At 45.0% G+C, this 14,333-nt stretch overlaps 1 protein-coding gene across 2 annotated transcripts in view; it reads left to right on the top strand.

Annotated features, from left to right (window-relative positions):
- Nucleotides 1-5,942: 5,942 nt before the first annotated feature.
- LOC128405163 (rap1 GTPase-activating protein 1-like) overlaps nt 5,943-14,333 on the top strand; it is a 47,022-nt gene continuing 38,631 nt past the window's right edge. The window contains exon 1 of one of the 2 annotated variants that reach the window (XM_053371491.1): nt 5,943-6,053. The gene's annotated coding sequence lies outside the window, so the exon portion shown is untranslated. Of the gene's footprint in view, nt 6,054-7,076; nt 7,094-14,333 lie in introns of those variants that run through there. The other variant, XM_053371489.1, reaches the window with a different exon arrangement.

Consider the following 14,333-nt stretch of genomic DNA (forward strand, 5'->3'; position numbering starts at 1 on the left):
AAGGTTTTAGAGAAAAACTTAATACCGATCGAAAGAGAGAGGTTTCAGAATGAGACAGGTTTAATTGTGGTCAAGAAAGTGAAATATTTGGGGATTAATATGACAGCAAAAATGGGAACTTATTTAAAGATAATTATGAAAAATGTTGGACGGAAGTGAAAAAAGATTTAGAAATTTGGTCAAATTTGAAGCTTTCCTTGTTGGGTCGAATTGCAGCTATAAAGATGAATGTATTGCCTAGAATGTTGTTTTTGTTTCAAACATTGCAGATTGTTGACAAAATGGATTGTTTCAAGAAGTGGCAGAAATATATTTCTAGATTTGTCTGGCAGGGCAAGAAGCCCAGAATAAAATTTAATATATTAACTGATGCAAAGGAAAGAGGCGGATTTGCCCTGCCAGACTTTAAACTTTACTATGAATCAGCAGCATTCTGCTGGCTGAAAGACTGGCTGCTTCTTGAGAACACAGACATTTTGGACTTAGAAGGTTTTAACAACGTTTTTGGTTGGCATGCATATTTGTGGTATGACAAGGTTAAAGCACATAAAGCATTCAAAAACCATATTGTCAGGAAAGCATTGTTCAATGTTTGGATAAGATACAAAGATTTATTGGAAAATAAAACCCCAAGGTGGTTGTCACCAATGGAAGCTAAGGCTCAGAAAAAGCTCAATATGGAGGCCAAATGGCCGAAATATTGGGAAATTTTGGAACAGGAGGGAGATAGACTAAAACTGCAGAGCTTTGAGAAACTAAAAAATAAAGTGCGAGATTGGCTTCACTATTATCAGATAATGGAGGCATATAATTTGGACAAGAAAATTGGCTTCCAGGTGGAAAAATCAAAATTAGAAACAGAACTGTTAGAACCCAAAACTAAGATTTTGTCAAAGATGTATAACTTGCTTTTGAAATGGAATACTCAGGATGAAACGGTGAAATCTGCTATGAGTAAATGGGCACAAGATGTTGGACATAACATTATGTTTGCTGACTGGGAACAGTTGTGGACCACAGGTATGAAATTCACGGCATGCAATGCCTTAAGAGAGAATATTATGAAAATGATATACAGGTGGTACATGACCCCAGTCAAGCTTGCAAAAATATATCATTTGCCCGATAATAAATGTTGGAAATGCAAAGAAACTGAAGGTACATTCTTTCACCTTTGGTGGACGTGCCCAAGAATTAAGGCTTTCTGTGAAATGATCTATAATGAAATGAAAAAGGTATTTAAATATACCTTTCTGAAGAAACCAGAGGCCTTTCTTCTGGGCATTGTCGGCCAATTGGTGCCAAAGAAGGACAGAATGTTTTTTATGTATGCTACAACAGCAGCAAGAATACTTATCGCAAAGTATTGGAAGACACAATATCTACCCACTTTGGAAGAATGGCAGATGAAGGTGATGGACTATATGGGATTGGCAGAAATGACTGGCAGAATCCGAGACCAGGGAGAAGAGTCGGTGGAAGAAGATTGGAAGAAATTTAAAGATTATCTACAGAAATATTGTAAAATTAATGAGTGTTAGAATGATGTTGGATTGAAATTAAGTGGTTTCCAGCTGTAATGCTTTAAGAGAATATGAAAAAAAAGGATTATAAATAGGTAATAATATAATGGTAAGGATTTGCTGAACTAACAATTTGGGGTGGAATACAAAAAAGGGAGGTATGAGGAGGTCCGGGAAACAAGTTAAAAGAAAATAAGTAACTGAAAATTTATGTGTGTGTTTTTTTTAAAACTTTCTTTATTCTGTATTTTTGTTATCTTGTTTTTTCTTTTTTTATTTTATTGTAATATTATAAAAAATCTTTATAAATATCTTATAAAAAAAAAAGAATTGTGCTCAGAAATGTACTAGGAGCCAATGTAGGTCTTTCAGGACGGGTGTTATATGGTCTTGGCAGCCACTCCCAGTCACCAGTCTAGCTGCCGTGTTCTGGATTAGTTGCAGTTTCCGGGTCACCTTCAAAGGTAGCCCCACGTAGAGCGCATTGCAGTAATCCAAGCGGGAGATAACCAGAGCATGCACCACTCTGGCAAGACAGTCCGCAGGCAGGTAGGGTCTTAGCCTGCGTACCAGATGGAGCTGGTAGACAGCTGCCCTGGACACAAAGCTTCTATTGCGCTAGTGTGAAATGAAGGCATGACAGATGACATCCCTTTTCCCCACATAGGGTGATAAAGGGTGTGTCAGTGGCAGTATGGCCATTGGAGCATCAGTACATTTCCGCCTCAGGGTTCAGCAACCTGCGGCCCAACCCCCCATTTTGGTACAGCATAAAAAGCCATTCGAGGCTGTCAATGGCCCCAAGTATATCCAGAAAGAGAGGAGACCTGTGTTTGGCTGTGTTGCACTATATTGAGTGTCCTTCAAACAGAGCTCTCTGTATGCCTCCCTGGCACGAAACCAGATTGATCTTTGTTAATAAAAACATCCAACCTTTAAGCCATTACCACTGTTAAAATCTTGGCATCCTGGTTCACTTAGGCGAATTGGCCTACAGAAGCTCAGCTCAGTTGGATCCTTCCTTGGCACTGGGATCATCACTGTTAGTCTGGGTGGCTTCCAGGGTTCTGGGATTCCCTCTCTAGGACTGCAGTGAGCAGGGCTCGCAATCTAGGGACCAGGCTTCTGGGGTCCAGGAGGCGTGCCAAAGATACCACACCCTCTGCAATGTATAGGAGAAACATTAGGGTTTGCCAGTGATAACTGGGGAGTACCGTTGGTGTAATATTTTCAGCGACAGCTCCTTTGTAGTAATGGATGTTGTTTTTGTACATGGGCAGGGGGGCAGCAGCCTCCCACCTAAATCATCATTAAAAATCAATACAAATCTGAGGTTCTGCCCCCCCTCAAAATTCCTGGCTACGCCCATGTTTTTGTATGGTGCAATTTTCAAAGAATGACTACATTTTGGTTCCCAAATGATTTTGGAAAGTGTGAATTGGGTAGATTCTCCTTTAAATGCCTGCAAAATAACAATTTCTATCCATTCCCTGTCAGACTTGGACCAGGAAGAGTCAAATCTCCACTCAGCCATGACGTCTTTTTTAAAAAATAAATTTTTATTAACAATTTAAACATAACAAATTATCAAAACAAATCATCTTCATTATTCATCCTCCCATTTCCAACCTCCCACCTCCCCAACAAACCCTCCCTCCCTCCCCCCTACGACTTCCCTCAGCTCCTCTCTCTGATTTCTCAACCAATGTTAACTTCTGCATATTATAAAAGCACATCAACAGGACTTCATTAATGTCAGATTCGTTTCTGTTTGTATACACACCGGGAGGGGGGCATTGACAGGGCCAGGGATGTCTTTATCCTATGAAGTGGTCTTCACACTTTGCTAGGGGCTAATTAGGAATGGCTTAATGACTCCCAACTTGTATGAAGCTGGTTTGAGAAACAAGGTATGAAGCAGCAGTATAGGTAAAGGGACCTCTGACCGTTAGGTCCAGTTGCGGACGACTCTGGGGTTGCGGCGCTCATCTCGCTTTATTGGCCGAGGGAGCCGGCGTACAGCTTCCGGGTCATGTGGCCAGCATGACTAAGCCGCTTCTGGCGAACCAGAGCAGCACACGGAAACGCCGTTTACCTTCCCGCCGGAGCGGTACCTATTTATCTACTTGCACTTGGTGCTTTCGAACTGCTAGGTTGGCAGGAGCAGGAACCGAGCAACGGGAGCTCACCCCGTCACAGGGATTCGAACCGCCGACATTCTGATCGGCAAGGCCTAGGCTCTGTGGTTTAACCCACAGCACCACCTGCATTAGTAGCACTAGTTCATAACAAAGTATTGCATACGTATGCATTTTGGATAATGTATTCATGGGAACATGGGTTAAAAGCCCAGCAGTGGAATTGCAGTAGTTGCACAGTAAACAGGAGTGTGAACACAGCCAAAATTACCCAGCGGGTAGGTGAAATATAGCAAAATGGAGCCAGTATAGTATAGTGCTTAGTGTGACAGAATAGGACCTGGGAGACCAGGGTTCAAATCCCCACTCAGCCATGAAGCTTTCTGGGTGACCTTGGGCCAGTCACTGCCTCTCAGCCTAACCTACCTCACAGGGCTGTTGTGGGGATTAAATGAGGCGGAGAAATGTATGCCACCTTGAACTCTGTGTGGTGAGGAAGGTGGGTTAGAGAAATGTAATCAATAATAATAATAATAATAATGGGATAGTTTGCAGTTGCCCTGTCCCAAGATCCTCGAAGGAAGACTGAAAAACCAGTGTGATGAAGTATCTGTAGATAAAACAGCTTCTACCTGGGGGAAAAAACTCCACATAAAACTGACAACCATCTTCCTCAACGAAGCTGTGTCGAGAAAAGCAGAGACTGAGGTGACCCCCCTCCCTCTACCCATTGGCAGACAGCGTTCAGCTGCCTTCTCCCTCTGCCCCTCCAGGCGGCTTGGCTGCCAGTCTAAGATGCGTGCCAAGTTTGGAAACTGGCAGAGACAAGGTCATCTCAGACATCTGGCTCCTAATGTCTTATCATCTCTGCTGGAAGGAGGAAGCCAGAGGAGGTCTCTCACCCCAAAACTCAGTGGAATTCACTTCCAAGCAAATGTATGCAGGGGATCAGATTGCGATGGATATTCCTTTTTTAAAAAAATTGTTACAGGAAACCATAACCTTGGTACTGAGGGGTGTGGGCACAAGCTGGATCGTGACCACCAGTGGGCCACTGGCCAATGTCTAGTAAGGCTGCTGGTTTTCTTCTAAAGATAGGCTGGGCAGATCTCAGCCTGCAGGTCCAGGCAGGTACTTTCGAAGCAAGGGAAAGGATGCTTCACAAATACACACGCAACACACAATTCTTGGCTTACAGATCAAGTGTGGTTAGTGTGCTGCAGCAGTGGCAACTTGAATAAAATATTGGGGGACGGCAGGTAAGCCCTGCATAATCGATCACAAGACCGTTTGTGATCACACACCATTTGAATGGCAATACCATCAACTTGGAGGGGGGCAGCCCCCTCAAATATATTATGGGGCGGGGAGCCGAAGGGTCCTTGGCCCTCTAGGGGTTGTCTCCTATGGTGTGCTGGACCTGAAACCTCCACTCAGCCACAGAACTTCCTTTGGGCATAGCTGTCAACTGTCCCTTATTTGGCGGGAAACTCCCTTATCCCTGCGCCGTTTCCCGCTGCTGTCCCTTATTGATGATGTCCCTTAAATTTCCCGGGTTTCATGCTTGCCCGGCTCGGGAGGAAAGCAGCGGCTCGGGGTCCTCCGCCTCGAGAGAGAGCGGCCGCGGTGGCACCACAACCACCTCATACCAGGCTTGCGGGCGGCATGGGCGAGAGTCTCTCTCCCTCCCCCTCTCTCTCTCTCGGGCGGGAACTCGGAAGCTAAGCAGAATCCCTTATTTTGGCTGCTGGTCCCTTATTTTCAAATCTGTAAGTTGACAGCTATGCCTTTGGGTGACTTTGGGCCGGCCAGTGACCTACCTCACAGGGTTGTCGTGAGGAGAGCAAGGGAGAGGAGGGGAAGCAGCGCACTCTTGGGAGGAAAGCAGCGAAATGCATGTTAACGGGACGACTACTAGATCCCGAAAATGCGCACACTGCCTCTTCTTGGAGCGCGCCCTGGGGGGAGAAGAAAACCAGTCTTATACAACTGGCCTGATTAGATGATTAGACTAGCCATGATCTTCTCCATCACTTGGAGGGGGGGTTCTAATTCGTCTTGCCTCTGTGGGTCACAAACGCAGCCCCCTTCTCCCCCCCCCCTTCCTGGCGACGGTGCCTGTGTGTTGTGCGTCCTGACTTCAGGCTGCTGCGCGCCTCGCAGCGGGTCGGTGCCAGCCTCTCTCCCCACCGCCCTCCTCCCCAGGCAGGTGGAGCAGCAGCAGCAGCGGAAGGGGAGGAGAAGAGGACACTGCAACCTACTTGAATAATTGATAGGCTGGGCTGCCGAGCGGGGAGCCAGCAAACGCGGAGGAGCAGCCGGACGCCGGGCTCCCTGCGCCGCCGGAGCCGCCACCCTCGCCCCCCGCCGGAGATGCCAGCGCTGCGCGCAGGTAGGGGGGCTCGGCGCGCCTCTCTCCCGCTGGGATAATTAGGGAGGGAGGGAGATGCGGGCAGTGGCCCCCGGTGGAGGCGGCGCCTTTGGAGAAGAAGTCGGACACGTTCCTGGAGAGCTCCAGGAACTTAATGGAGCCTCCATCTCCCACGGCAGTGTACCCTGGAATGCCAATTTGCCGGCACCCCGGTGGCGCGAGCAGCTGTTTGGGTGCTGGGAAACTGTAGGGGGCTGCCAAACTCTGCTGACCTCTGAGCTGCCCTGGGTAACATCCCTCTTCCCCCCCCCCCAGCAAAGGCAGAAGGATGGGTGGTAAGTGGACTGGTGGATACTGGTGGACACAGCCCAGTAGGGTTGGCACCTTCTCTTCCCCGACTCATTCCTCCTTTTAGAGCATTACAGGCAGAAGTGCAGCAGGGGCAGGGGCTTCCTACTGTTGGGAGCCTGTGCTGTTTGAAAGCTGCACCTGTTGTATTGCCGCCTGCCACAACACTCTTAACAGGCATAAAGTGAAGGAGAGTAGTGCAGGCAAATTTCTGGTACTGGAGATGTTGGCTGAGGGAAGGTGGGAGGTAGATGTCCACACAACCGGAGTAGTGAGGCTTGATATGAGCTGGGACTCAGGCGGTTTGAGCACCAGCCCCCTTCTTCAGCGGTATGGCTCATCAATTCTGGATATGGGAGAATTTTTTTATTTTTAAGTGCCTTTCTGAGCATGTGTAGACTGCCTTTCTCTCATTACTGAGTAGCCCCCAAATATAAAGGGCTGGCTGGGTGGGGGGGCCTGAAGGTCAGAGGTCATGACTTTCAGGCAAAATGGAGCCCCTGGCATCTTTCTTCCTGCAAATAGGCACTGCTGGGAAACAGCCTGAGCACAGGGAGGCTGCAGGCATACCAGGCACTTGGCAAGACCTGTTTCACTTCTGCCTGGCTACGCTGAGGTAGAGGTTGCATCTTTGAGGCTCCCTTAATACTGGCGGCGATTCGCAAGAGGCTCTTTGTATATCTGTGCATCTGATAGCGGATATCATCTGTTTGGTATGTGCAATTCGGATCTGCTTCTATTTCCAAACGTTAAAAAGAAACAACAGAATCTGCACTTCCGTGGTGCTGGCTGGCGTTTAGCTGCTGCTATGTGCCATTGTGTTTGCATGCGAGAGAGGCTGTATTCCACAGAGGGGTAGCCATGCTAGTCTGTTGCAGCAAAGACAACAAAAGAGTGCCGTGGCATCTTAAAGACCCAACAGATTTATGGTGGCACAAGCTTTTCTGGATGAGAGCCCTCTTCATCAGCTGCGTGGTATTGCTCTTTCAGTTGGCAGATAATATACATGGGCACAGAGGGGATTCCTACCCCCAGCCCAGTCTCTTATGTCTCTCATCAGACTTGCAGGTCCTTAATGTGACTCATTTCATTGATGGATGGTGCAGAAGATCAGTCCATGAAATTTGTCTAGACTTCTAGACTGGGAAGTAGGAGGAAAAAGCATGCTCAATTGTCTTTTTAAAGTTTATTTGCTTTTGGCTGTTCGATTCAGAAACAAATTAAAAATTGCAGCAGGGAAAAAGATACGAGAACAAGTCATCCAAAAACTAATCCTGGAGAAATACGTGACATTTTGCAGCTGACAAGTTAAAAAAAACACACTACTTTTTCTTGCTTGTTTGACAAAAAAGCACCACCTTTCCAGCAGAGGTAGGAAACCCTATTCAGTTTCAGAGATAACACAGCAAAACATGTAGAGGAGAATATCTTCCTCTTTATGGCACAGAACGGTGTCTCAAATTGAAAGGAACGTTGCGATAATGTCCATCAAGTACAGCAGAGGGCAGCTGTTGGAACCTTAGCAATGCAAAAGCAGATCTCAGTTTAGAACGACAACAAAACGTAGACCGGTCCCAGTTAAATAATGTTCAAGGCTGTGCTAAAATTGTATTAATTCATAACCAGGGTGCTTCTTTAAGAATGACTACTGAACAAAAAATTCTCTCTGCTGGTAAATTCCAGTTTAGCAGCTGGCAGCTTGGATTCAGGTGAGTAATTTTAAAGAAGGAAATAGGGTTGCTCGGGAGTAAATCCCATTTAATTAAACTGGACTTGCTTCTGAGTAGATACATACTCTGGGCCTGAATTCTCCTCCTTGTTCAAGGCAATCGATCCTCAACTGCGCTGTGGAGAGGGGGGGATTCCAGGAGAGAGGGTGGCTGGTGAAGACCACCTCAGGGTCTGCTCCAGCTTCACTTACTTCTCCTGGGCCATCTACCATCAGTCAACCTGTGCGAAGGATCCTAAATATGCTAAAACTGTTTACTGTGTTTTTAAAATACCGTATGTAATTGTAAGCCACCTTGAATGGATTTATATCCTGAAGGGCAGCATATAAACAGACATAATGATAAACAAACAAGCAAAACAGTTATATAGAATTGCACTGTAAAGTGGTTTTCTGGGCTCAATAGGACAATTAGGGGAGTTGGGTTGCAACTGCTCTTGGAAGGCTCCCAAGGACATGCTGCAATTTGACATACATTATAGTTGACAAGACACTGATATATTTTCATTTCAGCTGAAGATGAGTTGGTGCACCATTGTGAGAGCAGAATGCAAGACTAGATATAGGCCTTTAATTGATCCAAGAGGACTCTTGCTATGTTCTTATTTCCAGTTTCAGTTCGCCACAACACTCTCAAGATGGATCTTGGGGTTTTGTTTTGGAAATGTTTCAGATCTGAGGGTCTACAAATGCCCCAGACTACTGCCCCATGGAAGGTGTGCAGGAATACTTGCTTGCCTCTGTGGATACTCTAAAAATTATAAACCACATATATGGATTTATCCATTTTCATCTGAGCTAGATCCAGTTGTGTTTTCTAGTTATCCAACTAGAGAACAAGATTTCCAAATATTGATGAGTTATGGCTTGCTTAATTTTATGAGTCAATGTGCTTAACTTTGAGCCCCAAAGCATCAGACCCTCCAAGTGTCCTGTTTTCAAGTGACATCCCTGATTTAGAGAAGCCGTTCTAGTTTATTATAATAATAATACTTTATTATTTATACCCCGCCCATCTGGCTGGGTTTCCCCAGCCACTCTGGGCGACTCCCAACATAATATTATTATTAATAATAAAGTGATAAAACACCAAGCATTAAAAACTTCCCTGCCTTCAGATGTCTTCTAAAAGTCAGATGGTTGTTTATTTGCTTGACATCTGGTGGAAGGGCAGGCACCACTACCAAGAAGGCCCTCTACCTGATTTGATCCCGGAATGTCCCACTTTTCCTTAAAGGTAAAGGTAAAGGGACCCCTGACCATTAGGTCGAGTCGTGACCGACTCTGGGGTTGCGGCGCTCATCTCACTTTATTGGCCGAGGGAGCCGGCGTACAACTTCCGGGTCATGTGGCCAGCATGACTAAGCCGCTTCTGGTGAACCAGAGCAGCGCACGGAGACGCCGTTTACCTTCCCGCCGGAGCGGTATCTATTTATCTACTTGCACTTTGGCATACTTTCGAACTGCTAGGTTGGCAGGAGCAGGGACTGAGCAACGGGAGCTCACCCCGTCACAGGGATTCGAACCGCCGACCTTCTGATTGGCAAGTCGTAGGCTCTGTGGTTTAACCCACAGCGCCACCTGTTTCCTTAGGATGTTCCTATTTTCATTGGAGAAATGTTGGAGGGTATGAAACATTATTTCCATATTATATCTTGCCTTTCCATCAAATAGTGCACAAGATGCCTAGGAGCAATATAAATATTCACCTTAGTTTTTCCATAGTTTACGTTAAGATCAATTTTTTTACAGCAATATCCACCTCAGATGGTTAACTGTTGTTATAGCCTACCCTTGCATAGATGAGAGAGGAGGGACTGCATTGGTTTCTTTAACCATCCGTTGGAGCAGCCTTTCTCAACCTGTGGGTCCCCAGATGTTGTTGGACTACAACTCCCATCACCCCAGAGCTCAGGGATGATGGGAGTTGTAGTCCAACAGCATCTGGGGACTCACAGGTTGAGAACTGCTGCGTTGGAGGAAGGAGAGAGCTTGTTATCGCCAAGTGCACCTGTAGTTTCATTTATAGAAAAGGTTAAAAGAAATCGAGCGAGACTGCATTCTTGTTTTACTCCCGAAGTGATTGGCATATTATTTGCTAATAGCCCAGAGGCTGCTGTCTGAATATAGAACCCTTTTTAAAACAGCAACAGTTGGCTATCTAGATTGGTTCAGAAAAGGCTTCCCTCAACTTTTCCTGAACCATTGTGTCAAAAGCAGTCTTTAAAAATCCTCAAAAGCAGCATACTGTATAAGTCTGCCTTCTTAATATGAAGCGCATTTATTTATTCAAGGTATAATAAGTCCAACATAATTGTTCGAAGCAGAGTACAGTGGTACCTCAGGTTAAGTACTTAATTCGTTCCGGAGGTCTGTACTTAACCTGAAACTGTTCTTAACCTGAAGCACCACTTTAGCTAATGGGGCCTCCTCCTGCTGCTGCGCCGCCAGAACCCGATTTCTGTTCTCATCCTGAAGCAAAGTTCTTAACCTGAAGCACTATTTTTGGGTTAGCAGAGTCTGTAACCTGAAGCGTATGTAACCTGAGGTACCACTGTACACTAATCTGAAGCTAGAAGACATCAGGGTTGTATCCAATAAGGTAATCCAACTTGTGCAAGGGCTTTTGCTTGTGCAATTGGACTTCCTTTTGTCTGCTTCTTTTGCCCCATCCAATCTGTTCCAGTGGTTCCCTCACCCTCTGGGACGCAGGGAGAGAGGAGCTCACGGATAGGAATTGCCATTGTGGAGGTGGAAGTCCTTGCACTAATGGAATGACCAGGTTGGCTAAAATGAGAGACGTCAAACAATTATGGGAGTGGAAATTGCCACCATTTGCATATTCATCAGGAATGGAAATTATTCAAGCAAATACAAGAGGTACTTGCTATTGTTGGTTTTGAGTCCACAAACATTACAGAAATCACTGTGTTATTTTCTGCATTGTGTTTGACGCTTCCCTTCCATTGAAATGCACTGAAGTTGATTATCTAATTAATCAAGCAAGAAGAATAATGTAGGCTTTACTGGAAGCTGAAACGTAGCAGAACGGGAACAGCGCTGATTGCGATGAAAACAGGACGGCCTGGAAATTACTGCCTTCTCACATCCCTCGATACAACCCTGTATTGGTCTGAGTCTTTTGACAATTTTGACAACTGATGTTTGGCTTAGAATTTTGCTGTTATGTCAGTCAAGCTAATAGGTCTATAATTAGAGGGCACCATACAATTATAGTAACCATTGTTGTTTCCAGAAGGAGGGGGGGGGGAGATTACAGAGCATTCTATTTGTTTAACAATAAAATTAACACAAACGGGTCCTGACAAAACAGCGGCACTTGAGCCAGCTTTGTAGTGCTTTTGAGGGCTTGCAAGGGACACTTCTTTTCCCTTTTCCTACCTCCTTGAATTTTTTCTCTGCTGTCCTGTACAGTGCTAAGGGGAACCCGGAGTGGAGAGGATTTCTTAAAGACTTGATGGAGTGCATCCCTGGGGCAGCTGCGTGCTCTTCTTTCTATCTGATCTGATTGTTGGATCTACCAAATATTAGAAGTTTTTGAGCTGACATCTTCAGAATTCAGTGGCTTGGCTGCCCCCAACCATTGATTATTTTCTAAGATTTGCGCAATCCGCTTGAAGTTCTTTTTTTGCTTTTTAGAAGATCCTTCTCCCCACCATTACCCAAGTGAGAGATGCATTGTATTCCCAGTCTTCCGCAGATCCCCCCCTGCCCCCAGTTTAGGGAAGCCAAGCAAGCAGCAACGCTTGGAGAAGCGCTCCTACTGAGTTTGGCAAGAGCTGGAGTGTTCCTGCATGTTGGTGGCTCCCTCTGACCCTGGGGGAAACCGATCAGCAATGCTTGGAGGAGCACCCTGGCTCCAGCTGAGTCCGGGGTATGGGCTGCCCCCGTAAGCTATCTTTTATGCCAGGCATGTCCAAAGTCAGGGGCCTAATCTGGTCCACCAGTTGATTAAATCTGGGCTGCGTGTATGTAAAATCCTAAAAAAAGCTCAACAACTTTGGGATAAAATTGTAAAAAAAGTTCAACTACCTCATTCCAAAAAAACTACCTCATTCCAAAAAAAACTCAACAACTTCATCAAATCTGGTCCTTTTTGAAAAAAGTTTGGGTACCCCTGTTTTATGCAGTTTGTCCACCATCAATTATTGTCTCATGAGGAATCTCTCATAAGCCTAAAATACCTAATGGAGGCATCGTGCGGGTTTTTTTGTTTTTTGTTTTGGAAATCCTAGGACATTTGCTAATGCAGGTAAGTTTCCTTCACACGAGGAGATGGTTGCCATATGTCCTCTTTTTCCAGGACACGTCCTCTTTTTCATGGGTAGAGTCGTCATAGTACACGTTGGCAAATGTGTCCTCTTTTTTGCACTCAATTTGGCAACCCTAGCAGTGCTAACCTTTAAAGTAGTATCAGCTCTCCAGGAGCAAATTCAAGCCCCTTGAGCCCCCCACCCCACCCCCATGATTCCTTCACAGACAACTGTAAAATTTCTACTTCTTCGCTGAAGAAGTCAAAGCAGTCAGATTGTTTCTCTCTAAGTCCCAGCCAAATTTGGGAGTCATGGTCTCTGCAGTAAGTAGTAGCTAGCCATCAGTGCCCTTTGAAGAATCACCATTGGCTATTTACTAAACAAAAACTTAGAGAAAAAGATCATGGCATCTCATTTGACAGGCATGGTGATAAAATTACCCCTCATTGTTTTCTAGATTGCCTCTTCATTCATATTTGTTGTTATTTCAATATGTTATAAAAGGACAAATTCTGTTCTTTCCACTTAACTGGATTTCTCATCTGCATTTCTGTAATTTTCCATTCTTTCTGCAGGAACATTATGTAGGAGTAATTTCTACTGAAATTACTGGGATATTCTACTTATAAGGGCTTAGGTTATGTAAACTGAAGTGACAGTGGGGAATGGCAAGATATATGGATCTGCACATCACAGCCCTTGACAACCCGTGTAGTGCACCGTGAGCCAATAAATTTCTGGTTCAGATCTCACTTGGGGGTCTTAAACAGTCCACTGTTTTATGCCTGTGCCCCCCACCCCCGGGTGGATTGAATATTTATTTACTTTATAGATTCCCACCACCACCACAATCTTCAAATAAAATTATTTTCAGGGCAGCATTATGAAAATAACCACTTGGAGAATTAGTTTTCCCTCACAGCATGTCGGCTTGAGCTAAGCTTATGCATTACTTCATTTTCTGAAACAAAGAACAAGATGGCATCCCCTTCTATTCCGTGTAACACCATCAGGATTGATAGCTGTCTTACTTTTGCCCTTGTGATGGGATAGCATCCTCCACTGCACTGAGGCAGCAGACTAGTTTAGGGGATACTGGCTAGACGACCCAGCACATACGACTCTATTCACCAACATGTTGTTGCTGCTGCCTACCCATAGACCCTTTTATTATTTTGGAAGAGGGTTATCATGGTTTTGGACTCCTAAAGATCCTGTGGAAATTGTGCAAGACTTGCCTTCCTATCTTTTGCACATTAGAAGGCAACGGAAATTCTATTGATTCCCATCTGTCCGGATGTTTCTCATCCATGTCCAATATCTTAAATTACCATTTTGTTTAATATTTAATCCAGAATGTCCTGCTGTTGCTGTGGTATCTTGTGGACCATTCTTGTTCTAATGAGATCTTACTCATTCTCGTTGGCAGAGGAAAATAAAGTTCACATAGTTCTCTTGCTGCTAAATGACTACTATAAATTTAATTGGTGGTGACTCTGTTTTAATTATCGGTATTTGCTCATTTTACTTTTTGCAATGACATGGCTCATAGCAATAAAGCTGAGGCAGTGAAACAGGGGGAAAATACCTCAAAGGGATTTTATCATCAAGCAGTAGGACCGAGATTCAAGAAGCAACTCCTCTTGTAACAACCCAATGCTCACTTAACCTGGGAGTAAGCCTCATTGACCATAGTGGGACTTATTTCTGAATAAACATGCATTGTGAGAGAGGAAATAGGGAAAGGCTGCAGAACCATTCACAAGAGGCTGAAGAGAAGTGAATTGATATGTGTCAGGCTTGTTAATAAGGCTTCATTGATATACCAACCCCTGATTCCCCCTTCAGCAGCGCACAGACTATTTTCATACCTGGGCTGAGGAGTTCAGAGAGATCAAGCTGTTACTAAGGGCTTTTGATGTTCCTTCTGATAAATGAGCAGGGAAAAGT

This window comes from Podarcis raffonei, chromosome 17 (genome assembly GCF_027172205.1).
Source record: "Podarcis raffonei isolate rPodRaf1 chromosome 17, rPodRaf1.pri, whole genome shotgun sequence".
Lineage (NCBI taxonomy): Eukaryota > Metazoa > Chordata > Lepidosauria > Squamata > Lacertidae > Podarcis > Podarcis raffonei.